The sequence below is a fragment of the Triticum aestivum genome, chromosome 6D, assembly GCF_018294505.1.
Source record: "Triticum aestivum cultivar Chinese Spring chromosome 6D, IWGSC CS RefSeq v2.1, whole genome shotgun sequence".
NCBI classification, from domain to species: domain Eukaryota; kingdom Viridiplantae; phylum Streptophyta; class Magnoliopsida; order Poales; family Poaceae; genus Triticum; species Triticum aestivum.
This window is the reverse complement of record NC_057811.1, coordinates 50,466,998-50,494,423: the sequence shown is the minus strand read 5'-3', so window position 1 is coordinate 50,494,423 and position 27,426 is coordinate 50,466,998.

Sequence of the window (27,426 nt, the reverse complement as noted above, 5' to 3'; positions counted from 1 at the left end):
TTGACATCAATTGATGGGCATCTCCATAGCCCGTTGATTAGCCTCGTTGATGTGAGACTTTCTCCTTTTTTGTCTTCCCACATAACCCCTACCATTACACCTTATTCCACCATAGTGCTATATCCATGGCTTGCGCTCATGTATCGCGTAAGAGCTGAAAAGGCTGAAGCGCGTTAAGAAGTATGAACCAATTGCTTGGCTAAAACCGGGGTTGTACATGATATGAATATTTTGTGTGGGGAAGATGGAGCATAGCCAGACTATATGATTTTGTAGGGATAACTTGCTTTGGCTATGTTATTTTGGTAAGACATAATTGCTTGGTTAGCATGCTTGAAATATTATTGTTTTTATGTCAACATTAAACTTTTATCTTAAATCATATTAAATCTGAACATCCGTGCCACAATAAGAAGAATTACATTGAAATTATGCTAAGTAGCATTCCACATCAAAAATTCTTTTTTTATCATTTACCTACTCGAGGACGAGCAGGAATTAAGCTTGGGGATGCTTGATATGTCTCCAATGTAACTATAATTTTTGATTGTTCCATGTTATATTATATTCTGTTTTGGATGTTTAATGGGCTTTATTATACACTTTTATATTATTTTTGGGACTAACCTATTAACCGGAGGCCCAGCCCAGAATTGCTGTTTTTTTTGCCTATTTCAGAGTTTCGCAGAAAAAGAATATCAAACGGAGTCCAAATGGAATGAAACCTTCGGGAACGTGATTTTTAGAACGAACGTGATCTAGAGGACTTGGACCCTACGTCAAGACATCAACCAGGAAGGCATGAGGTAGGGGGCGCGCCTACCCCCCTGGGCTCGCCCTCCACCCTCGTGGGCCCCATGTTGCTCCACCGACGTACTTCTTCCTCCTATATACACCTACGTACCCCCAAAATAGCTACCAGATACGGAGCCAAAAACCTAATTCCACCGCCGCAACCTTCTGTACCCGTGAGATCCCATCTTGGGGCCTTTTTTGGAGCTCCGCCGGAGGGGGCATCGATCACGAAGGGCTTCTACATCAACACCATAGCCTCTCAGATGATGTGTGAGTAGTTTACCTCAGACCTTCGGGTCCATAGTTATTAGCAAGATGGCTTCTTCTCTCTTTTTGGATCTCAATACAATGTTCTCCCCCTCTCTTGTGGAGATCTATTCGATGTAATCTTCTTTTGCGGTGTGTTTGTTGAGACCGATGAATTGTGGGTTTATGATCAAGTTTATCTATGAACAATATTTGAATCTTCTCTGGATTCTTTTATTTATGATTGGTTATCTTTGCAAGTCTCTTCGAATTATCAGTTTGGCTTGGCCTACTGGATTGATCTTTCTTGCAATGGGAGAAGTGCTTAGTGTCGGTGTCAAAACCGATGGATCTCGGGTAGGGGGTCCCGAACTGTGCGTCTAAGGCGGATGGCAACATGAGGCGGGGGACACGATGTTTACCCAGGTTCGGGCCCTCTCGATGGAGGTAATACCCTACTTCCTGCTTGTTTGATCTTGACGATATGAGTATTACAAGAGTTGATCTACCACGAGATTGTAGAGGCTAAACCCTAGAAGCTAGCCTATGGTATGATTGTTGTTGTCCTACGGACTAAACCCTTTGGTTTATATAGACACCAGAGGGGGCTAGGGTTACACAGAGTCGGTTACAAGGGAGGAGATCTACAGATCCGAATTGCCAAGCTTGCCTTCCACGCCAAGGAGAGTCCCACCCGGACATGGGACGAAGTCTTCAATCTTATATCTTCATAGTCCAACAGTCCGGCCAAAGTATATAGTCCGGCTGTCCGAGCACCCCCTAATCCAGGACTCCCTCAGTAGCCCCCGAACTAGGCTTCAATGACGTCGAGTCCGGCGCGTAGATTGTCTTCGGCATTGCAAGGCGGGTTCTCCTCCAAATTCTGAGTGCCTGTCGAGTAGTGTCCGACTTCCCATGAATGTTGCACTCCTTGGCTTCTACGCCTAATAATGGCTGTCCTCCATGTGTCGAGCGAATGCGAGAAGTCAGGGCATTTTTACACTTGCCACCCTAACCATGTAAGTAAATTGTCTATTTAAGGAGGCGGGGATCCTCAGATCCAGATCACACCATCCTCCTCCAGCGAGTATTCATCGGAGCGCGCCCGGAAAGGTCCATCCCATCATGGCCGGCTATCGCAGCTCCTCCTCTCGCTCCCGTAGCCCTAAGCCAGGCAATTGGAAGAAGTTATCCATCCCTCACAGCCAATTAGTAGAGTTACAGATCCAGGGATTCCTCCCTCTAGCGTATATGGTCCCCGTTCGAGCCGGACTCGCCACCTACAACGGCGGGGAGCAAGCGGAGAGCTTTCCCAACCCATCTAGGGGGGAGTGGGTATTCCTTGTCCCTTACTTATTGAGGAAGCTCGAATTTCCAATCCATCCGTTCCTCCGCGGGCTCCTGGAGTTCTACGGCCTCCAGCTGCATAACTTTACTCCTGCCTCCATATTACACATCGCTGGTACGTCGCCCTTTGCGAGCTGTTTTTGGGCTGCGAAGCTCATTTTGAGCTATGGAAGAGGCTATTCTGCCTCGTACCCCGTACACACGAGGGGTCAATATATCAAGTGGGCGGAGCCGAAATATGGCGCATCGCCGGGACCGGATACCTGTCCGGTACTCCGAAGAAGACATCCGAAGACTGGCCTTCGGAGTGGTTTTATATGGAGGACGTCCCCCTTCCGGACCCTATTCGGATGGGCCTTCCTGAGTTCGAGAACGCTCCCTTGAAGAAACACCGCAGCTGGCGCCCTCGGAGCCCCCAGGAGGAAGATAACGGGGAAGTCCTTTACCTGATGGGTCGGATACAGACGCTGGCCCAGTCAGGATTGACAGTAATCGAGGTCATGTCAATATGTATAATGCGGGGGGTGCAGCCACTTCAATATCGGGGGCAACCCATGTGGCACTTCAACGGAGAAGATGATGCCACCCGCTGTGGTCGTAAGGGACCGTACTCAATCGCTGCTCTAGCAAAAATTCTGTCCGATTTGTACAAAGGAGAGGAAGAGGAGTTCATCCGCATTAAGTCACGCGATGGATTCTCCATGTACAACCCTCCAAGCTGGGTGAGCTGCTACTTTTAACTCCAACCCTTCCCGCATTCTTCGTCATAAGTATTTACCTTGCCATTTGATAGCAGGAACTGCGAAAAGCTGTAAGGGAGGTCCACAGCCCACCTCCACTACCGGAGGACCCTGACCGGGCCCTCGACCCCGGACTCGAAGAAGATCCGGACACATTTGTGGAGCTTATTGACAGGAAGTTCTATCAATTAAGCTGCGACGGTGCCATGGTGGCCATCATAGCCGATTATCCGAGACTACTCCCTACATCGCATGTAAGTAAAACCGGAGTCCTAACTTCCAAGAAGGATTCCTTTTTTCTGCACTTCACCTACCGCACACATATTGTGTCTTACAGGGAAGGCCCTCGGGACGCCATGCCGAACCCGCAGTGACTCACCAACAAGGGGCACCGAAGCCGGGTAGGCTTAGAAGGAAGGCGGTCAGGACTGAGACGCCGTCGCAGAGGTATGAAAAAGAACCCCGCTCCGTGGTTGTCGTCTTCTAAAATATAATAACGCCCATGTTTCCTAGGTTGAAAAACGCTCGCCGGACTATGTCCGGAGAGGTTGCCGGCCACGCCTCCACCAGTCGGGCTCCAGAGCCGGACTTAGAGGCGGACGCTAACAAGGGGCCAACGCTGGATGTTCCTCCTACAGAGGATGCAGATAGGCTATCCGCTACGAATTCCGAAGTGGAGAGCGCCATGAATCACAGGCGTCGTCGGGCCGTACTCCGCGACGCTTGTTTCTCCCAAGAGGCGTTTGATGCCTTCAACTCAGGAGACGCATACATCCGAGCTGCTCAAAATGGTCTTGCCAGAGCCACAGACCAGTATGTAAAGGATATACGGGTAAGAAAATCTAATAATTATGTATATCAGTAGCCCCTTAGACTTGAAACAGTTGGCACAACTGATTTAAGGATCATTGTTTGCATAGGTTCTTACGGAGAAGAATACCCAGTTGTCTCAAGAGCTGGAGGAGTGCAAAGCCCAGCTTCAGGCCGCAGTTGCCGCAGTGAAGGAGTCCGAGAAGGCCCCATCTGGTAACACTTGTTTCCATTGCAAAGAATATCATGTACCAGGTAGTATGCGGCATGCGTGCAAATCTAACAATAGATTTTGCAGATGACTCCGGAGTGAATCCGGAGGTCGTGCGAGGGGATGAGCAACATGCTAACCGACAGCTAAAGGCTGGCGAACGCATGCTTACACGGGTTAGGCGGGAGAAAAACAATCTCCAAGACGCCAATACCCGGCTGGGCGTTGAACTGAAAGATGTTCGAGCCCAGCTTGCTGACTCCGTAAAGGAGAATAAGAGGCTTCGACGCGACATTTTCAATAAGTGCTTGAACGAACTTTTAAAGAGTTCGGCGAAGAAACCGGCTGACAGAGTTATATCTGTAGGGATGCTGACGGGTCGTCCTGCCGAGGAAATGCCCGGGTCTGCAGGTGATCTTCTGCCAGAGCTCTCCCAACTGGATGAACAAGTTCGACAGGTGATGCAGGGCATTGCCCAAGCCTTGTGGCCATCCGCCTCCCTGCCAGGAGGAATGGGGGAGCTCAAGGGAGCGCGGCGGTGCTTCCGATTATGGAAGATATCAGCCTACCGACAAGGTGCAAGGGAAGCTTGGGCCATGGTGAAGACGCGATATACCAAGGCTGACCCGAACCACATGGCCGCGGTCGGACCTGTGCGGTCTGATGGGAAAGACATCCCTGTCAGTTTGGTGTATGACCAGGTAGAATTAGCCGCAAAGTATTCCCAATAGGACTGTAGGCTAGACAGCTTGTTGGATGGTATAGAAGAAGAATTTAGTCAGTCTAAGTGACTGTGTACTTCAAGTGACATATATTGTCCCTAGCCGGATTGTAAATCATTTGTCATGGCTGACCTTCTCGCTTCGACCTCTGGACCCGACAGTCCGGAGTGTATCCGGATACCCGCTCAGTTATGTAAAAACCGGGGTATGCATGGAAACCAGGCGTAGGGGTCATAAGTGCTTGAACAGACAAGTACCCAACTACTATGTTATATTACATGAATAGTAAGAAACATCTTCCAGGGAGAATAGTTCCGTTAAGGGTTCCTTTCCCTGGGTATGCATGCATTAATGTGCATGTCCGAACTGTGAAAAGAGACGCAGGATATAAACATCTGGGGGCATGTGGTACAATAGATAAAAATCGTCTTTTGTTCACCGACCGAATATTCCCTTAAGAACGCTAGCTTTCGGCTTCACCCAGTCTGAGGTACACATCCGGCTGACCCGGCAGTAACAATCGCAGAGGTGCTCCCCTTATGCCCTAGCCGAATTAACGGGAACGTAGGGCATAAACACAAGAGCCAGGCAACCCAGCTTGGCCAAAACTTAAGTCATATCAATGCATATAATGGCGAAAAAAGTTACATGTGAAAAGTAACACATGTGTGGGGCATAGAGCCCGAAACGTAGCTATATTAAGCTTCTGTATAAGAAGCCCCCAGGTATCATGAGTGCGGCTAGCGCGTCAAGATTGTGTAGCCAAGACACATTTTAGCCTTTTAAGGCCTTGAAGAAAAAAGGGAAGAAAGAAAGAAAGAAAAGACAGTTAACGAATATATAAAAAATTGACAGTGGTAAGGAGACGAACATAGAGTCCGGCACTAGGCGTAGAACCTTCGGAGTCTGGTTGTGTTCCATGGGTTTGGCTCGAGTCGATTGTCCGATGCATCCCGCAGACGGTACGCTCCACCGGTCAGAACTTGGTCAATAACGAAGGGACCTTCCCATTTGGGCTTGAGCTTGTTCTTTTTCTTCTCCGGTAGGTGTAGAACGAGTTCGCCAACGTTATAAGTTTTGGCCCGTATTTCTCTGCTTTGATACCTTCGAGCCTGTTGCTGATAGAATGCGGAACGGGCTTTTGCCACATCACGCTCCTCCTCCAGGGCATCCAAACTGTCCTGCCAATCAAGCTCGGCTTCTTTCTCTTCATAGATGCGCACTCAAGGTGAGTTATGAATTATGTCGCAGGGCAGCACCGCCTCTGCGCCGTACACCATAAAAACAGTGTGTATCCGGTAGTGCAATTTGGCGTGGTCCGCAGCCCCCATAGTACGGAGTCGAGCTCCTCTACCCAATGCGTATCGGATTCCTTCAAGGATCGCACTAATCTGGGTTTAATGCCGCTCATGATAAGACCATTTGCTCGCTTGACTTGACCGTTAGTTTGCGGGTGATAGACAGAAGCATAATCGAGCTTGATGCCCATGTTGCTGCACCAAAGTTTTACCTCGTCGGCTGTAAAGTTCGAGCTGTTAACGGTGTACAACCCCGGATATGAAGTCTATCACTGGTCCAGATTCGGCCGTTTTAACTGGTTTGGCTTCTATCCATTTGGTGAATTTGTCCACCATGACCAATTGGTATTTTTTCTTATGGCTGCCCCCTTTAAGGGGTCCGACCATATCAAGCCCCCAGACCGCAAAGGGCCAAGTGATGGGGAATGTTTGGAGAGCGGTAGGTGGCATATGGCTTTGGTTTGCGAAGAGCTGGCAACCGACGCAACGTTGAATGAGGTCCTATGCGTCTGCCCGGGCTGTCGGCCAATAAAAACCTGTACGGAAGGCCTTGCTTACAAGGGCCCGAGCTGCGGCGTGGTGGCCGCCAAGTCCAGCATGAATTTCTGCCAAAAGTTGCCGTCCTTCCTCTTCGGAGATGCACCTTTTAAGGACTCCGGTAGCGCTTTTCTTATAAAGCTCTCCCTCATGGACCTTGTAGGCTTTAGAGCGTCGCACAATGCAACGTGCCTCGTTTGGGTCCTCAGGTAGTTCCTGCCTAGTTAGGTAAGCCAATAAAGGTTCTGTCCACGGGGCGATGACGGCCATAATCACGTGGGCCGAAGGTGTTATTTCGGTGGCAGAGCCTCCGATTACGTCAGAGTGTTCGGTGTCTGGTGTTGTGGCCGGGTCCGGACTATTGTTACCGGTCTCTCCTTCACATACCACGGATGGCTTAGACAACCTTTCCAAGAAGATATTAGGTCGGACAGGGTCGCGCTTAGCGCCGATGCGGGCGAGGATATCCGCTGCCTGATTGTTTTCCCGGACCACATGGTGGAATTCAAGCCCCTCGAACCGAGCTGACATTTTGAGGATGGCGTTGCGATAAGCCACCATTTTTGGATCCTTGGCATCAAAGTCTCCATTTGTTTGAGATATTGCGAGGTTTGAGTCCCCACGCACCTCCAGGCGATGAATGCCCATGGAGACTGCCATCCGGAGACCATGTAACAGGGCCTCATATTCTGTTGCGTTGTTGGAGTCTGTGTATAGTATTTGGAGTACGTATTGGACTGTATCTCCGGTGTGGGATGTCAGGACGACGCCAGCCCCCAGACCAGCCAGCATTTTAGAGCCGTCAAAGTGCATGATCCAATTGGAGTACGCGCCGTACTCTTTAGGTAGTTCGGCTTCTGTCCATTCGGCGACAAAATCAGCCAGTACTTGTGACTTAATGGCTCGCCGTGGTTTGTATATTATGTCGAACGGGAGGAGCTCAATAGCCCATTTAGCAATCCGGCCCGTGGCCTCGCGGTTGTTTATTATGTCGTTGAGTGGTACTTCAGAGGCCACCGTAATTGAACACTCTTGAAAGTAGTGTCGTAGTTTCTGTGATGCCATGAAGACCGCGTATGCTATCTTTTGATAATGTGGCTACCGTGATTTGCATGGAGTAAGGACAGTGGATACATAGTATACCGGCTTTTGAAGCGGGAACTTATGTTCGTCCGTCTCTCGTTCGACGACGAGCACTGCGCTTACAACTTGGTGTGTTGCTGCTATGTATAATAGCATTGGTTCGCCGACATTTGTCGCGGCCAAGATTGGGTTTGTGGCCAAAACGGCTTTTATTTCTTCTAATCCGGCCGTGGCCGCATCCATCCACTCGAAGTGTTCGGTGCGTCGAAGAAGGCGATAAAGAGGCAGTGCCATTTCTCCTAATCGGGAGATGAAGCGGCTTAAGGCAGCCACGCATCCAGTTAGTTTCTGGATTTGCTTCAGGTCTGTTGGGATGGCCAACTGTGACAGAGCTCGGATTTTAGCCGGATTTGCTTCGATTACTCTGTTGGAGACGATGAAGCCTAAGAGCTTTCCGGCGGGCACGCCGAAGACACATTTTTCCGGATTGAGCTTAATGTCGTATGTTCGGAGATTGTCGAACGTGAGCCTCAAGTCGTCTATTAAGGATTCGATGTGTCTGGTTTTAATGACCACATCGTCTACGTATGCCTCCACTGTTTTGCCGATCTGTGTCTCCAAGCATGTCTGAATCATGCGTTGATAGGTTGCACCGGCGTTTTTAGCCCGAAAGGCATGGTGTTAAAACTGAAGGGGCCGTATGGAGTGATAAATGCCGTTGCGGCATGATCGGACTCGGCCATCTTAATATGATGGTATCCGGAGTATGCGTCGAGGAAACACAATGGGTCATGTCCTGCGGTAGCGTTGATAATTAGATCGATGCGAGGGAGGGGGAAGGGATCCTTGGGGCAAGCCTTGTTAAGGTCCTTGAAGTCGACACATAGGCGCCAGGATTTGTCCTTCTTTGGTACCATCACCAGGTTTGCTAGCCAGTCTGGATGTTTTATTTCTCGAATGAATCCGGCCTCCAGTAACTTGGCTAGCTCCTCTCCCATGGCTTGTCGCTTAGGCTCAGAGAAGCGCCGAAGAGTTTGCTTGACCGGCTTGAATCCCTTTAGAATGTTAAGGCGATGCTCGGCCAGCCTGCGTGGGATTCCTGGCATGTCTGAAGGATGCCAGGCGAAGATGTCCCAATTCGCGCGCAAGAACTCCCTAGCGCGGCGGCTACTGTGGGGTTTAACTGTACCCCGATGGATGCTGTTTTTGTAGGGTCCGTTGGATGGACTTTGAATTTGACTATTTCATCCGCTGGTTTAAAAGAGGTGGACTTGGATCTTTTGTCGAGTATCATGTCGTCCCTGTACACTGTGGAGCGCATCACAGTTAATTCTTCGGCCGCGAGGGCTTCGGATAACGCCTCAAGGGCCAGTGCGGCTGTTTTATTTTCGGCGCGGAGTGCTATGTCCGGATCACTAGCTAGAGTGATGACTCCATTGGGCCCGGGCATTTTGAGCTTCATGTACCCGTAATGGGGTATAGCTTGGAAGATCGTGAATGCCTCCCGCCCTAGAAGGGCGTGGTATCCGCTATTGAACGGGGCCACTTGGAATGTGATTTCTTCGGACCTATAATTCTCCGGCGTGCCGTATACCACATCTAGTGTGATTTTCCCAGCACATCGTGCCTCCCGACTAGGGATGATTCCTCTAAAGGTCGTGCTGCTTTGCTCAATGCGGCTTTTGTCTATTTCCATTTTTCAAAGAGTCTCCTCATAGATGAGGTCTAATCCGCTGCCGCCGTCCATCAGCACTTTAGTAACCTGGAAGCCGTCCACAATTGGGCTAAGGACCAAGGCGGCTGGTGCTCGGGCTGTTCGGAATTTAGGTTCGTCACTGGCATTGAAGGTAATAGCCGTATCGCTCCATAGATTTATTGCTGCCACGTGGCAGACTTCGGCAAGGCTGTGGAGTGCTCGCTTACGCCTATTATTTGAGGCGAAGGTCTCGAAGGCTGTCAATACTGTGTTGTTGTTTTCCACAGGATGGTGCTCTGCGGTATTGTTGATGAGGAGATCCTCACCGCTCTTGGCCACCTGCCGGAGTACCCAACACACTCTAAGGCTGTGTGTTGGCATGGTATCCTTTGTACTGTGAATTTTGCATGGCCCATTAAGCCATCCCTCCAATACGGTTCCACGCCCTGTAGTGGGCTTTTGTTTCTTTGTAATTGGATCGGGTGACTTACGAGAGTACACCCTTTTAGTTCGGACGGGGGGTTTTGTGAGAGCCGGAGGATCCCAAAATTTTGTTTGGGTTTTCCAGGCACTTTCTATCGCACAGTACTTCCGTACTATGGCCGCCAAGTCAGCGAAGTGTGCTTGTCACGGCGACTTATGGCGTTCAGGATTCCCCTGTCCGTGCAATTTTTGCAAAAGAATGAAATTGCGTCTTCCTCGGGACAGTCCTTAACCTTGCTCATTACAAGGAGGAATCTGGCCCAATAGTGGTGTACTGTCTCTTTGGGCTCTTGTCTAATATGGGAAAGATCACTTATATCTGGGTGGGTGGGTGGATTTAGGTCCGAACCCTGACCCGATGTGAGACCCATGGGCGGAGGAGTTTCCGAGCTTGGCAGTTTGGGCTCCGGGATGTTACCCAACAGGTCTGGCCCGCTGCCTGATTCTAGGTTCAAGGCTTGGGCCATGTCCTCCCGTAGATGGGTATCCGGCTCGGAGAGCTCGGGAATCCGGACATAGTTTGTCCTAAAGATAGAAGAAGAATCGCTGCGTTGCTCCTCCACCACCGCTATCTGATGGGTGACCGGCGGAGAGTTAATCTCCCTTTGGTCTGGTTTAAGCCCGATCTGATCATAGTCTGCGGCGACTCCCAAGGCGGCGATGCGATCCAAGAGCTTGTTCAAGGAAGAGAGCTCCATTGGATCCAACTGCTCGGCGAATTCCGAGCCGACGTGGAGGCTGTTTTCGATGACCCGAGAAGTCATCGTCGGCGCAACGGCCGAACGGGCGGTCATGACGAAACCGCCTAGTCGGAGAGTTTGGCCTACAGCCAGGGCTCCCCCAGAGGTGATGTTGTCCTTGACAACGAGACGAGCCATCCAGCCTTATGATGACGGCATAGTGGAACTCTCAATGAAAGCACCAATGTCGGTGTCAAAACCGGCGGATCTCGGGTAGGGGGTCCCGAACTGTGCGTCTAAGGCGGATGGTAACAGGAGGTGGGGGACACGATGTTTACCTAGGTTCGGGCCCTCTCGATGGAGGTAATACCCTACTTCCTGCTTGATTGATCTTGATGATATGAGTATTACAAGAGTTGATCTACCACGAGATCGTAGAGGCTAAACCCTAGAAGCTAGCCTATGGTATGATTGTTGTTGTCCTACGGACTAAACCCTCCGGTTTATGTAGACACCGGAGGGGGCTAGGGTTACACAAAGTCGGTTACAAGGGAGGAGATCTACATATCCGAATTGCCAAGCTTGCCTTCCACGCCAAGGAGAGTCCCACCCGGACACGGGGCGAAGTCTTCAATCTTGTATCTTCATAGTCCAATAGTCCAGCCAAAGTATATAGTCCGGCTGTCCGAGGACCCCCTAATCTAGGACTCCCTCACTTAGCTTTGGGTTCAATCTTGCGGTGTCCTTTCCCAGTGACAGTAGGGGCAGCAAGGCATGTATTGTATTGTTGCCATCGAGGATAACAAGATGGGGTTTATATCATATTGCATGAGTTTATCCCTCTACATCATATCATCTTACTTAAAGCGTTACTCTGTTCTTATGAACTTAATACTCTAGATGCATGCTGGATAGCAGTTGATGTGTGGAGTAATAGTATTAGATGCAGGCAGGAGTCGGTCTACTTGTCACGGACGTGATGCCTATATACATGATCATACCTAGATATTCTCATAACTATGGTAAATTCTGTCCATTGCTCAACAGTAATTTGTTTACCCACCGTAATACTTATGCTCTCGAGAGAAGCCACTAGTGAAACCTATGGCCCCCGGGTCTATTTTCTATCATATTAATCTTTCAACACTTAGCTATTTTTATTGCCTTTTATTTTACTTTGCATCTTTATCATAAAAATACCAAAAATATTATCTTATCATATCTATCAGATCTCACTCTCGTAAGTGACCGTGAAGGGATTGACAACCCCTTTATTGTGTTGGTTGCGAGGATTTATTTGTTTGTGTACGTGCGAGGGACTCGTGCGTGGCGTCCTACTGGATTGATACCTTGGTTCCTAAAACTGAGGGAAATACTTATGCTGCTTTACTGCATCACCCTTTCCTCTTCAAGGGAAAACCAACGCAGTGCTCAAGAGGTAGCATTCACCAAATCAGTTACAGTACGATTCTTTCTTTCGGCTACCCCATTTGATTGAGGTGAATAGGGAGGCGTCCTCTAAAGGATTATACCATGTTCTGCACCGAAGGAATCAAATTCATTTGAAAAATACTCTCCGCCATGATCGGACCTAAGCCTCTTGATCTTTCGATCAAGTTGGTTTTTTGCTTCATCTTTATAGATCTTGAAATAGTTCAAAGCCTCATCCTTAGATTTCAGAAGATACACATGGCAGTATCTAGTGGAGTCATCAATTAACGACATGAAATATTTCTTTCCACCTTTTGTCAAAACACCATTCATTTCACATAGATCTGAATGTATGAGCTCTAGTGGTGCAAGATTTCTCGTTTCTGAAGTCGTGTGAGACTTACGAGGTTGCTTAGCTTGCACACAAACTTGACACCCTGATCCCTTAACAGTGGTGAAACTAGGGATTAAGTTTAACTTCGCTAGTCGCGACATGCAACGAAAGTTATGACACCTAGATCGGATATGAACTCCTTCATCCAGACTCCTTAATTTGCTACTTCCGAAGCAACTATGTACTCCGCTTCACACGTAGATCCAGCCACGAAGCTTTGCTTAGTACAGCACCAACTGACAACTCCACCGTTCAATATAAATATGTATCCGGTTTGTGACTTAGAGTCATCTGGATCAGTGTCAAAGCTTGCATCGACGTAACCATTTACGACGAGCTCTTTGTCACCTCCATAAACGAGAAACATATCCTTAGTCCTCTTTAGGTATTTCAGGATGTTCTTGACCGCTGTCCGGTGATCCACTCCTGGATTACTTTGGTACCTCCCTGCTAAACTAATAGCAAGGCACACATCAGGTCTGGTACACAGCATTGCATACATGATAGAACCTATGGCTGAAGCATAGGGAATGACTTTCATTTTCCCTCTATCTTCTGCAGTGGTTGGGCATTGAGTCTGACTCAACTTCACACCTTGTAGCATTTCAAAACTTTATCAAGGTATGTGCTTTGTGAAAGTCCAATTAAGCATCTTGATCTATCTCTATAGATCTTGATGCCCAATATGTAAGCAGCTTCACTGAGGTCTTTCATAGAAAAACTTTTATTCAAGTATCCTTTTATGCTATCCAGAAATTATATATCATTTCCAATCAATAATATGTCATCTACATATAATATTAGAAATGCTATAGAGCTCCCACTCACTTTCTTCTAAATACAAGCTTCTCCAAAAGTCTGTATAAAACCATATGCTTTGATCACACTATCAAAATGTTTATTCCAACTCCGAGATGCTTGCACCAGTCCATAAATGGATCGCTGGAGCTTGCACACTTTGTTAGCATCCTTTGGATCGACAAAACCTTCTGGTTGCATCATATACAACTCTTCTTCCAAAAATCCATTCAGGAATGCAGTTTTGACATCCATTTGCCAAATTTCATAATCATAAAATGAGGCAATTGCTAACATGATTCAGGCGGACTTAAGCATCGCTATGGGTGAGTGAGGGAGTCCTGGAATAAGGGGTCCTCGGGCGTCCGGACTATGTGATGTGGGCCGGACTGATGGGCTGTGAAGATATGAGACCGAAGACTCTCTCCCGTGTCTGGATGGGACTCTCCTTGGCGTGGATGGCAAGCTTGGCGTCTGGATATGAAGATTCCTTTCTCTGCAACCGACTTTGTATAACCCTAGTCCCCTCCGGTGTCTATATAAACCAGAGGGCCTAGTCCATAGAGGAATCATCATAGTCATACTGGCTACACTTTTAGGGTTTTAGCCATTACGATCTCGAGGTAGATCAACTCTTGTAATACTTATATTCATCAATATCAATCAAGCAGGAAGTAGGGTATTACCTCCATAGAGAGGGCCCAAACTTGGGTAAACATCGTGTCCCCCGTCTCCTCTTACCATCAAACTTAGACGCACAGTTCGGGACCCCCTACCCGAGATCCGCTAGTTTTCACACCGACATTGGTGCTTTCATTGAGAGTTCTGCTGCATCATCTCCAAAAGTTTTGATGGCCCCGTCAATCACCCACAACAATGCTGTCCAGGGGGAAGTCTTCCTCCCCGGACAGATATTCGTATTCGACGGTTTCGCACTGCGGGCCAACACGCTTGGCCATCTAGAGCAGATCGACAGCTACGCCCCTGGCCATCAGGTCAGATTTGGAAGCTTGAACTGCGTCGCTGATATCCACGGAGACTTCATCTCTGATGGATTCACACCCACGGTAGCCACTCCCTGCGACTGCGATGAGCATGACCTAAATCTGTCATCGGACCATACCCAGGAGATAGCACATGTAAGTGCGCCGGCCCTAGATCTGGAGCAAATTGCGCCATCCGAGGACGGGAAGCTCAACCCCGGCACGGAAGCGTAGACTCGGCGGCGTTGGAGCCGCACACAGACCCAACCTTGAGCGGGATCTGCGTCACCGGAACCTCGGATTTTTTTCTGGCTACAGGTTCCAAACCACGTGTGTCCGCGTACGTCGAGCTTGATCGGTCGTCGATCGTTGAATACCGCTCCGCGGACATCTTCCGGCACTCACCTTTAGGCGATGTGCCAAACTCATTAAAACCCTCTCCTTAGCAGGGGACTCACAGCCGAATTATATCTGGTTTGAGGTGGGGGCTGATGACGGGGAATTTCGCTCCCACCCACCTCCCACTTAATAGCCACTGTTGAAGACTTAACTGACACGCTCGATTACGGCTCCGAAGACATCGACGGCATGGAAGCCAATGCCGAAGAGGAGCAGGCCAAAAACCCGCCATTTACCAGGCGTATACATGGTGGATACACCCATACATGGTATACATGTATACATGGTGGATACACCCAAAGAGAATAGTCGAGGTTGACAAGGAAGATCCAGTCGAGGATGAACCTCCTAAGATACAACCAAAGCACCGACGTCAGCGGCGCCGCTCTAAATCACGCCACAGAAAAAACAGCAATACCGGCACAGGAGAAGATAACACTCCGGACGGTGCCGAAGACAGAGAAGACCCCGACGAGCAAACCGCCGAACAGGACGATCGGGAAGCTGGGCTAGTTAGCCCTGATGAACAGGCAATAAACAAAGACTCGGAGGACAACAATTATCTACCACTCTCCGATGATGAGGTGAGCCTCGATAACGAATACTTCATCATACCAAAGGCAGTAGCAGCGCCGGCTAATCGCCACTGCAAGGAGCCTGAAAAAGAGGCAGTAGCAGCTTCAAGCTGATCATGATCTGCTCAATGAGAGGTGGACTTATGTCCTGGCAGCCGAAGAATACTGCCTCGTGCGCCCGACGAAAATTTACCCGATGCGCAAATTGCTACCTCAGTTTGATGATGAGGCGCTGGAGCCTGTACCATCCTCTCGCAATGCGGCTAACCGACCACCATGTGGCCGGGACAAAGCGGCAACTCAAGCCGAACACCAGCCCGCACTACGTCACTTCAAAGGCAGAGATAAAACACCTCGGGGACATACATATGACCTTCGGCGGAACTTGGACAGTAGAGCAGGGCAGAACAGATCGATTTATGGCTCACAGGGGCGTGCCCCGACACGCGACAATAGCTACCTAACCGGACGCAACATTCATAATCACGCCCGGGCCGAGAACCGCAGACGGACTCCATCCGAGCTACGTCGCGACGTGGCCCGATATAGAGGCGCCACACACCCCCTTTGCTTCACTGACGATGTAATGGAGCATGAATTCCCATAAGGGTTTAAACCCATGAATATCAAATCATATGATGGAACAATAGATCCCGCGGTATGGATTGAAGATTTTCTTCTCCATATCCACATGGCCCGCGGTGATGATCTCCACGCCATCAAATACTTCCCACTAAAACTAAAGGGACCAGCGCGGCACTGGCCAAACAGCCTTCCAGAGAACTCCGTTGGCAGTTGGGAAGACCTGGAAGATGCCTTTCGCGATAACTTCCAAGGTACATATGTCCGGCCACCAGATGCCGATGACTTAAGTCACATCATCCAGCAGCCCGGAGAGTCAGCCAGGAAGCTCTGGACTAGGTTCTTAATAAAAAAGAACCAAATTGTCGATTGTCCGGACGCCGAAGCCCTCGCAACCTTCAAACACAGCGTCCGGGGTGAGTGGCTCGCCTGCACCTCGGTCAAGAAAAACCAAAATCCATGGCAGCCCTTACCATTCTAATGACCCTCTTTTGCGCGGGAGAAGACAGCTGGCTCGCTCGTAGAAGCAACAGCGCCAGTGATCCGGGCACTTCCGAAGTCTGAGATGGCAACGGCAAGCCACTGACGCAATAAACACAAGCGTCACAATAATAACGAAAGAACGCAAGACATGGCGGTCAACGCCGGATTCAGCGGCTCAAAACCCGATCGACGGAAAAAGCCATTCAATGCAAATAGAGACAGACCATCCAATATAGACAAGATACTGGATCGGCCCTACCAGATTCATGGCACCCCCGATAAACCAGCTACTCACACCAATCGAAGATGCTGGGTCTTCAAACAAGCCGGCAAGCATAATGCCGAACACAAGGGGAAGGGGCCGCCCAGTGACAGCGATGACGCAAAGACACGCCAGCCGAATACCGGGGTTCAGAAGAAATTTCCCCCCGAAGTAAAAACCGTAAACATGGTATACGTGACGCACACCCCTACAGGGGAGAGCAGACGCGCACTACGGGACGCATACGCCATAGAGCCGGCCCCCCCAAAATTTAGCCATATCCGTCATGAAGGTTCGGCAGCTCTGATCATTGATTCAATTATCGATGGGTTCCATCTCACGAAAGTCCTTATGGACGGCGGCAGTAGCCTTAATCTACTCTACCAAGGCACCGTCCGCAAAATGGGCATCGATCCTTCAAGAATCAAGCGCACCACAACTACCTTCAAGGGAGCAGTACCCGGCGTAGAAGCTCACTGCACGGGCTCCATCACATTGGAAGTCGTCTTCGGTTCGCCAAACAACTTCCGGAGCGAAGGCTTGACCTTTGATATTGTCCCGTTCCGCAGTAGCTACCATGCACTTCTAGGGCATACCGCTTTTGCTCGTTTTAATGCAGTCCCACTCTACGCCCGCGCAAAACTTAAGATGCCCGGTCCACGCGGCGTCACAACAATAAACGGAAATCCGGAACACTCCCTCCGTATAGAGGATCATACTACAGCTATTACAGCCGAAGTACAAAGCGGCCTCATCAAGCCGCATAACTCATCGGCCAATAAACTGCCGGTCTCTATCAAATGGAATAGATCATTCTCAGAGCTGGATTAGCAGTTCGGCCTCCGTCATTTGCCTCATATACCCGTGAAGTTTTTACCGCGCATACATAATTATGTACTTAACATACCCTGGTCATCGGCGGAGGCACAATACGGACAGGCCTACAAGTAATCCCATGGACTCCTTTTCTTTTCTAACTATTTTTTATCTTTTATCACAGGTGGCTCAACGACTGGTCATCTCACGGACTCTTTCGGAGTTCGGCTTCATACACTTACCCAACGGCTATTCCTGTTAAGGAATCCTTTCACCGAGGCAAGGCGGCGCAGACGTGCGACAAGAGGTCCAAATAATTTTGTGTAGACCGCACTCTCTATTTCGAGCCTGTAAAGTGCCTTCTCCCTCAGCCTTCGGCCGCCGGCATGTCAAATAGCCTGGGTCGTGGCGTTACTATCTGTAAAATGGCAATTGAAATATCAATTAGGTTCTAGTGAACATAATCCGCATTCAGTATTAGCTTTTTCTAAAGAACTGAATTTTGCTTATTCGGTTGTTTCACACACCCACCTCAGCACAAATTGCCAGGGGCTCGATATGGGAACAAATGAGTTGCCAACAAGTCCGAACAGCTTTATAGCGCACTTCGGCGTCACGAGTTTGGCCTTATATGCACCAGCTACGAATCATGTCTTTGGTCAATAGTTGGGTTGCCCGGCTCCTGTGCTTACTACCTTACGTTCCGCTCTATCGGCTAGGGTAGTAAAGGGAGAACTACTGCAATTGTGTCCCGGTTTATCCGGATGAGCACCTCAGTAGAGAGAGCCGAAAACTTACTGTCATGATGCGGTGAGAGCTGGTCAACCACTCGATGACTCATTGGAATCTTCGCGATTCCTTCCGTACTGCACGAAGGACCGTTCTTCTAGTCACATATGTAACGCACCGTATTCGGACAATCGCGTACATACCAGGGGCTATATCGTAGAACCACCGTCAAACTCCTATGGCTAAGTGAATGTGTTAAAGCCGTATAGTCCGATTTCCTAGTTCACCGCATTGACACCTCCTTCATGGACCAAGACGTTGGGTCAGGAGTGATCAAGTGCTTTTCTGAACACCCCCCATATGCGAGGGGGCCAAAGCCGACGACTAGTAAACTTTCATATTATAAAAAAAGCGGCCGCACAGGAGGAACCAAACCTTTTTAGGCAAAAATATAAAAACATAGCCTTAATATGTCATAAATATTGTTTTTAGAATTTTGATACATTCACTCGAGCATCATATTCTTCGAGCTCTGACCCTCTATCAAGCGGGCACCCTCCAGGACATCTTCAAAATAGTGCTCTACGCGTGATGGTCCTTGCCCTCGGGTGGACTCTTTGCTGCAATATCGCTGGCCTTCATCTTCGCCCAGTACGTCTTGACATGGGCAAAGGCCATCCGTGCACCTTCAATGCATGTTGACCGCTTCACGGCATCGATACGCGGCACCGCCTCAACAAGTCGCTTCACTAAACCGAAATAACTATTCGGAATTGGCTCGGCCGGCCACAGCCGGACTACGATGTCATTCATGGCGGATCCGGACATCTTGTTCGTTCAGCAACAGCAGACGCTTTGGCACGCTAAATTGCGACCAGAAAAGCTTTTCCATTGCATGTCCTTCTCGCGCTTGGAAAAACTGCGTCGCATCAGAGGCACTCTTCAGCAAGTCCAAAAATGCATCTGGAGAACTCCACATTTGATTAAGTGGGGCATACTTCAGATTTCCGAATTTGGTTTGTAATAAGAAGGGCTTACCGGCCGCGATCTCCTCCATTTTGCAGCTATAGAACTTATTGGAGACTTCATATCTCTCAATCAGGGCATTTTCTTGAAATATTAACTTCAACTCCTGGAACATCTCATATGCTCCATGACGTTCAAAACGTCGTTGAAGTCCCGGTTCTAAGCCGTAAAGCATGGCACACTGAACTATTGAGTAGTCATCAACACGCGACTGCCAGGCATTCACAATGTCCGCAGTTGCCGGCGCGGGTGGTTGATACGTCTCCAACGTATCAATAATTTTTGATTGCTCCATGCTATTATATTATCTCTTTTGGATGTATAATGGGCTTTATTATACACTTTTATATTATTTTTGGGACTAACCTATTAACCGGAGGCCCAGCCCAAAATGTTGTTTTCTTGCCTATTTCAGTGTTTCGTAGAAAAGGAATATCAAACGGAGTCCAAACGGAATGAAACCTTCGGGAGAGTTATTTTCGGAACGGAAGCAATCCAGGAGACTTGGAGTAGACATCAGGGAAGCTTCGAGGTGGCCACGAGGCAGGGATGCGTGCCTGCGCCCCCTGGGCGCACCCCCCACCCTCGTGGCTCCCCTGACCGACTTCTTTCGCCTCTATATATCCATATACCCTCAAAACATCGGGGAGCAGAATAGATCGGGAGTTCCGCCACCGCAAGCCTCTGTAGCCAGCAAAAACCAATCGGGACCCTGTTCCGGCACCCTGCCGGAGGGGGGATACCTCACCGGTGGCCATCTTCATCATCCCGGTGCTCCGCATGACGAGGAGGGAGTAGTTCACCCTCGGGGCTGAGGGTATGTACTAGTAGCTATGTGTTTGATCTCTCTCTCTCTCTCTCTCTCTCTCGTGTTCTTGAGGTGGTACGGTCTTGATGTATTGCGAGCTTTGCGATTATAGTTGGATCTTATGATGTTTCTTCCCCTCTACTCTCTTGTAATGGATTGAGTTTTCCCTTAGAAGTTATCTTATCGGATTGAGTCTTTAAGGATTTGAGAACACTTGATGTATGTCTTGCATGTGCTTATCTGTGGTGACAATGGGATATCACGTGATCCACTTGATGTATGTTTTGGTGATCAATTTGCGAGTTCCTTGACCTTGTGAACTTATGCATAGGGGTTGGCACACGTTTTCGTCTTGACTCTCCGGTAGAAACTTTGGGGCACTCTTTGAAGTTCTTTGTGTTGGTTGAATAGATGAATCTGAGATTGTGTGATGCATATCGTATAATCATACCCACGGATACTTGAGGTGACATTGGAGTATCTAGGTGACATTAGGGTTTTGGTTGATTTGTATCTTAAGGTGTTATTCTAGTACGAACTCTATGATAGATCGAACGGAAAGAATAGCTTCGTGTTATTTTACTATGGACTCTTGAATAGATCGATCCGAAAGAATAACTTTGAGGTGGTTTTGTACCCTACAATAATCTCTTCGTTTGTTCTCCGCTATTAGTGACTTTGGAGTGACTCTTTGTTGCATGTTGAGGGATAGCTATATGATCCAATTATGTTATTATTGTTGAGAGAACTTGCACTAGTGAAAGTATGAACTCTAGGCCTTGTTTCCTAGCATTGCAATACCGTTTGTGCTCACTTTTATCATTAGTTACCTTGGTGTTTTTATAATTTCAGATTACAAAAACCTATATCTACTATCCATATTGCACTTGTATCACCATCTATTTGCCGAACTAGTGCACCTATACAATTTACCATTGTATTAGGTGTGTTGGGGACACAAGAGACTCTTTGTTATTTGGTTGCAGGGTTTGGGAGAGACCATCTTCATCCTACGCCTCCCACGGATTGATAAACCTTAGGTCATCCACTTGAGGGAAATTTGCTACTGTCCTACAAACCTCTGCACTTGGAGGCCCAACAACGTCTACAAGAAGAAGGTTGCGTAGTAGACATCAAGCTCTTTTCTGGCGTCGTTGCCAGGGAGGTTCGTGCTTGAAGGTATATCTTTAGATCTTGCAATCAAATCTTTTAGTTTCTTGTTTTATCACTAGTTTAGTTTATAAAAGAAAACTACAAAAAATGGAATTAAGGTTGCCTCATATGCTTCATCTTTTTAATGTCTTCCGTGAAAATAAGGATTCCGATAATTGTGCTCAATTGCTAGAGGAAGAATGCATTAAAATGTTTGGCACTAAATTTTTGAATTATGAGCATGATTGCAATGTTGTTAGTATGAATTCCTTGAATACCCATGATGCTAATGATATGCAAAGCCACAAGCTTGGGGATGCTATGTTTGATGAAGATGATATGTTTAGTCCCCCAAGTTTTGATGAGCAAATTTATTATGATGAAAGCATGCCTCCTATCTATGATGATTATTGTGATGACACGTATACTATAAAGAATAATGATAACCATGAAACTTGTCATCTTGATCTTAATTTTCAATCACATGATAGTTATTTTGTTGAGTTTGCTCCCACTCCTATTGATGAGAATAAATTTGCTTATGTGGAGAGTAGGAAAATTTCTATGCAAGTAGATCATGAAAAGAATGCTTTATGTGCTGGTTATATTGTTGAATTCATTCATGATGCTACTGAAAATTATTATGAGGGAGGAACATATGCTTGTAGGACTTGCAATAATATCAAGTTTCCTCTCTATGTGCTTAAAGTTTTAAAGTTATGCTTGTTTTGCCTTCCTATGCTAGTTGATTATTGTTCCCATAAGTTGTTTGCTCACAAAATCCCTATGCATAGGAAGTGGGTTAGACTTAAATGTGCTAGTCATATTCTTCATGATGCTCTCTTTATGTTTCAATTCTTATCTTTTAGGTGAGCATCATTGAAATCATCATGCCTAGCTAGGGGCGTTAAACATTAGCACTTGTTGGGAGGCAACGCAATTTGATTTTTGTTCCTTGCTTTTTGTTCCTGTTTAGTAATAAATAAATCATCTAGCCTCTGGTTAGATGTGGTTTTGTGTTTTAATTAGTGTTCGTGCCAAGTAAGACCTATAGGATCTTCTTGGATGATAATGATTTGATCTTGCTGAAAAAGACAGAAACTTTCTGCTCACGAAAACAATTGTTAAAAATAACCAGAATGTGACAAAATACTGATTCCAATTGCAGTAGATCAATAATCAAATTATCTAGGTCGCCCTATTTTGGCATAATTTTCTGAGTTCCAGAAGTTTGCGTTTGATACGGATTACTACAGACTGTTCTGTTTTTGACATATTCTGTTTTCATTGTGTTGTTTGCTTATTTTGATGAATCTATGAGTAGTATCGGAGGATATGAACCATAGATAAGTTTGAATACAGTAGATATTACACCAATATGAATTTATAATGATTTCACAACAGTACCTAAGCGGTGATTTATTTTCTTATACTAACGGAGCTTACGAGTTTCTTGTTGAGTTTTGTGTTGTGAAGTTTTCAAGTTTTGGGTAAAGATTCGATGGACTATGGAATAAGGAGTGGTAAGAGCATAAGCTTGGGGATGCCCAAGGCACCCCAAGGTAGTATTCAAGGACAACCAAGAGCCTAAGCTTGGGGATGCCCCGGAAGGCATCCCCTCTTTCGTCTTCGTTCATCGGTAACTTTACTTGGAGCTATATTTTTATTCACCACATGATATGTGTTTTGCTTGGAGTGTCATTTTATTTTGTTATTATTTTCTTTCTGTTATTTATAATAATGTGTTGCATCTCTATTTTCAATAAAAATGTCAAGGATAGCCTTTACCATGCTTATTTTGCAAGTATACATGTTGCTGTTTCAAAACAGAAAGTTTACCGCTGTTGCAAAAATTCCCTAGAAAAGTCAGAATGTGATAAAATGTTGAAACCTTTTGCATAATAAGCTCTCATAAATTTACTACAGTGGGAATTTTCTTTCATAATTTTTGGAGCTAGGGAAGTATGGATCTTGCTGCATTCTTTACAGACTGTCCTGTTTAGGCAGATTGCTGTTATGATTGCATTGTCTGCATATGTTTGCTTCTTTAATGATTCTATTTGAGGATAAGACTATTAAATATGCCGAGGCATTTAGTATGAAATGTTGAATAATAATTTTAGTGATTTGCTACAGTATAGTATGATGAGGTTTTTGCATTGCTTTATACTAACTTATCTCACGAGTCCTCGTTGAGTTTTGTGTGGATGAAGCTTTTGAGATTTAAGGAGACCGTGATATGAGATGAATTAAGGAGACACAAAAGTTCAAGCTTGGGGATGCTCAAGGCATCCCAAGATAATATTTCAATAAGTCTCAAGCGTCTAAGCTTGGGGATGCCCCGGTTGGCATCCCACCTTTCTTCTTCGACAACTATCGGTTAGTATCGGTTGATCCTAAGTTTCTGCTTCTTCACATGATGTTTGCTATTCTTAGATGTCATTTTATTTTGTTTTGCTTTCTGCTTGAATAAAGTACCAAGATCTGAAATTCTTAAATGTTAGAGAGTCTTGCGAATTCATAAATTCTTTAACACTAGTCTCAAATTTAGAGGGCATCTTATTATAATTTCCATAAGAATTGTTGTAGGAATTACCATAATTATTAGAGGAATTACTAGGGTACGGCCTAGGATTAAAGTTTCCTCTATACTCGTTATTACCAAAATTATTCCTACCAACGAAATGCACATCCATAGATTCATTATTATTTTCAATCAAAGTATACAAAGAAATATCATTAGGATCAGAAGAAACACTTTTAGTAGCAAATAATTTCATAAGTTCATCCATCTTTCCACTCAAAACATTAATTTCTTCTATCGCATGCGCTTTTTTATTAGTAGATCTTTCGGTGTGCCATTGAGAATAATTAACCATAATATTATCTAGGAGCTTAGTAGCTTCTCCTAAAGTGATTTCCATAAAAGTGCCTCCCACGGCCGAATCTAATAGATTTCTAGAAGCAAAATTCAATCCGGCATAAAATTTTTGTATAATCATCCACAAATTCAAACCATGTGTAGGGCAATTACGTATCATTAATTTCATCCTCTCCCAAGCTTGTGCAACATGTTCATGATCAAGTTGCTTAAAATTCATAATATCGTTTCTAAGAGAGATGATGTTAGCGGGAGGAAAATACTTAGAGATAAAAGCATCTTTGCACTTATTCCAAGAATCAATACTATTTTTAGGCAAAGACGAAAACCAAGCTTTAGCACGATCTCTAAGCGAAAAAGGAAATAGCTTCAATTTAACAATATCATTGTCCACATCTTTCTTCTTTTGCATATCACACAAATCAACGAAGCTATTTAGATGGGTAGCGGCATCTTCACTAGGAAGGCCGGCGAATTGATCTTTCATGACAAGATTCAACAAAGCAGCATTAATTTCACAAGATTCATTATTGGTAAGGGGAGCAATCGGAGTGCTAAGAAAATCATTGTTATTGGTAAAGTCACACAATTTAGTATTATCTTGAGCCATCGTGACAAGCAAGCAATCCAACACATGAGCAAACACGAAGCGAGCGAAAAAAAAGCGAACGGAAAGGCGAGGGCGAATAAAACGGCAAGGGTGAAGTGGGGGAGAGGAAAACGAGAGGCAAATGGCAAATAATGTAATGCGGGAGATAAGAGTTTGTGATGGGTACTTGGTATGTTGACTTTTGCGTAGACTCCCCGGCAATGGCGCCAGAAATGGCTCATTGTCGGGAGTTAAATCTTGACTTGACTTGGTGTAGGCCACCCTGGCATTGGCGCCAGAAATCCTTCTTGCTACCTTTTGAGCACTGCGTTGGTTTTACCTTGAAGAGGAAAGGGTGATGCAGTAAAGTAGCGTAAGTATTTCCCTCAGTTTCTGAGAACTAAGGTATCAATCCGGTAGGTGGCCACGCTCAAGTCCCTCGCACCTACACAAACAAATAAAAACCTCGCAACCAACGCAATAAAGGGGTTGTCAATCCCTTCACGGTCTCTTACGAAAGTGAGATCTGATAGATATGATAAGATAATATTTTTGGTATTTTTATAATAAAGATGCAAAGTAAAATAAAAGGCAATAAAAATAGCTAAGTGTTGGAAGATTAATATGATGGAAAATAGACCCGGGGGCCATAGGTTTCACTAGTGGCTTCTCTCAAGAGCATAAGTATTACGGTGGGTGAACAAATTACTGTTGAGCAATTGATAGAATTGAGCATAGTTATGATAATATCTAGGTATGATCATGTATATAGGCATCACGTCTGTGACAAGTACACCGACTCCTGCCTGCATCTACTACTATTACTCCATACATCGACCGCTATCCAGCATGCACCTAGAGTATTAAGTTGAAAAGAACAGAGTAATGATTTAAGTAAGATGACATGATGTAGAGGGATAAACTCATGCAATATGATATAAACCCCATCTTGTTATCCTAGATGGCAACAATACAATACGTGCCTTGCTGCCCCTGCTGTCACTGGGAAAGGACACCGCAAGATTGAACCCAAAGCTAAGCACTTCTCCCATTGCAAGAAAGATCAATCTAGTAGGCCAAACCAAACTGATAATTCGAAGGGACTTGCAAAGATAACCAATCATACATAAAAGAATTCAGAGAAGATTCAAATATTGTTCATAGATAAACTTGATCATAAACCCACAATTCATCGGTCTCAACAACACACCACAAAAGAAGATTACATCGAATAGATCTCCACGAGAATCGTGGAGCACTTTGTATTGAGCTCCAAATAGAGAGAATAAGCCGTCTAGCTAATAACTATGGACCCGAAGGTCTGAGGTAAACTACTCACACATCATCGGAGAGGCTATGGTGTTGATGTAGAAGCCCTCCGTGGTCAATGCCCCCTCCGGCAGGACGCCGGAAAAGCCCCAAGATGGGATCTCATGGGTACAGAAGGTTGCCGCGGTGGAATTAGGTTTTCATGGATGCTTCTGTTGGTTTGGGGTACGTAGGTATATATAGGAGGAAGAAGTACGTCAGTGGAGCAACGTGGGCCCCATGAGGGTGGAGGGCGCGCCCAGGGGGGTAGCCGCGCCCCCTGCCTCGTGCTCTCCTGGTTGATTTCTTGACGTAGACTCCAAGTCCTCTGGATCACGTTTGTTCCGAAAATCACGTTCCCGAAGGTTTCATTCCGTTTGGACTCCGTTTGATATTATTTTTCTGCGAAACTCTGAAATAGGCAAAAAAACAGCAATTTGGGCTGGACCTCCGGTTAATAGGTTAGTCTCAAAAATAATATAAAAGTGTATAACAAAGCCCATTAATCATCCAAAACAGAATATAATATAGCATGAAGCAATCAAACATTATAGATACGTTGGAGACGTATCACTCACCAATTGGTGTAGGCATCACCGGAACTGGTTTCTGTGATGAACTACATTCCAATTCGAGAGAAGGTACAATTACCACATCATGTTCTACTTTCCTCCCACTCACTTCTTTTGAGAGAAACTCCTTCTCTAGAAAGGATCCATTCTTAGCAACAAAGATCTTGCCTTCGGATCTGTGATAGAAGGTATACCCAACAGTTTCTTTTGGGTATCCCATGAAGACACACTTCTCCGATTTGGGTTCAAGCTTTATCAGGCTGAAGCTTTTTCACATAAGCATCGCAACCCCAAACTTTAAGAAACGACAGCTTAGGTTTCCTGCTAAACCACAGTTCATACGGTGTCGTCTCAACGGATTTAGATGGTGCCCTATTTAAAGTGAATGCAGTTGTCTCTAATGCATAACCCCAAAACAATAGTGATAAATCGTTAAGAGACATCATACATCGCACCATATCTAATAAAGTACGGTTATGACATTCGGACACACCATTACGCTGTGGTGTTCCAGGTGGCGTGAGCTGTGAAACTATTCCACATTGTTTTAAATGAAGGCCAAACTCATAACTCAAATATTCGCCTCCGCGATCAGATCGTTGAAGCTTTATTTTCTTGTTACGATGATTCTCCACTTCACTCTGAAATTCTTTGAACTTTTTAAAATGTTTTAGACTTGTGTTTCATTAAGTAGATATACCCATATCCGCTCAAATCATCTGTGAAGATTAGAAAATTACGATGTCCGCCGCGAGCCTCAACACTCATCGGTCCGCATACATCGGTATGTATTATTTCCAATAAGCCAGTGGCTCGCTCCATTGTACCGGAGAACGGAGTCTTGGTCATCTTGCCCATGAGGCATGGTTCGCAAGCATCAAATGATTCATAATCAAGCGATTCCAAAAGTCCATCCGCATGGAGTTTCTTCTTGCGCTTTACACCAATATGACCTAAACGGCAGTGCCACAAGTATGTTGCACTATTATT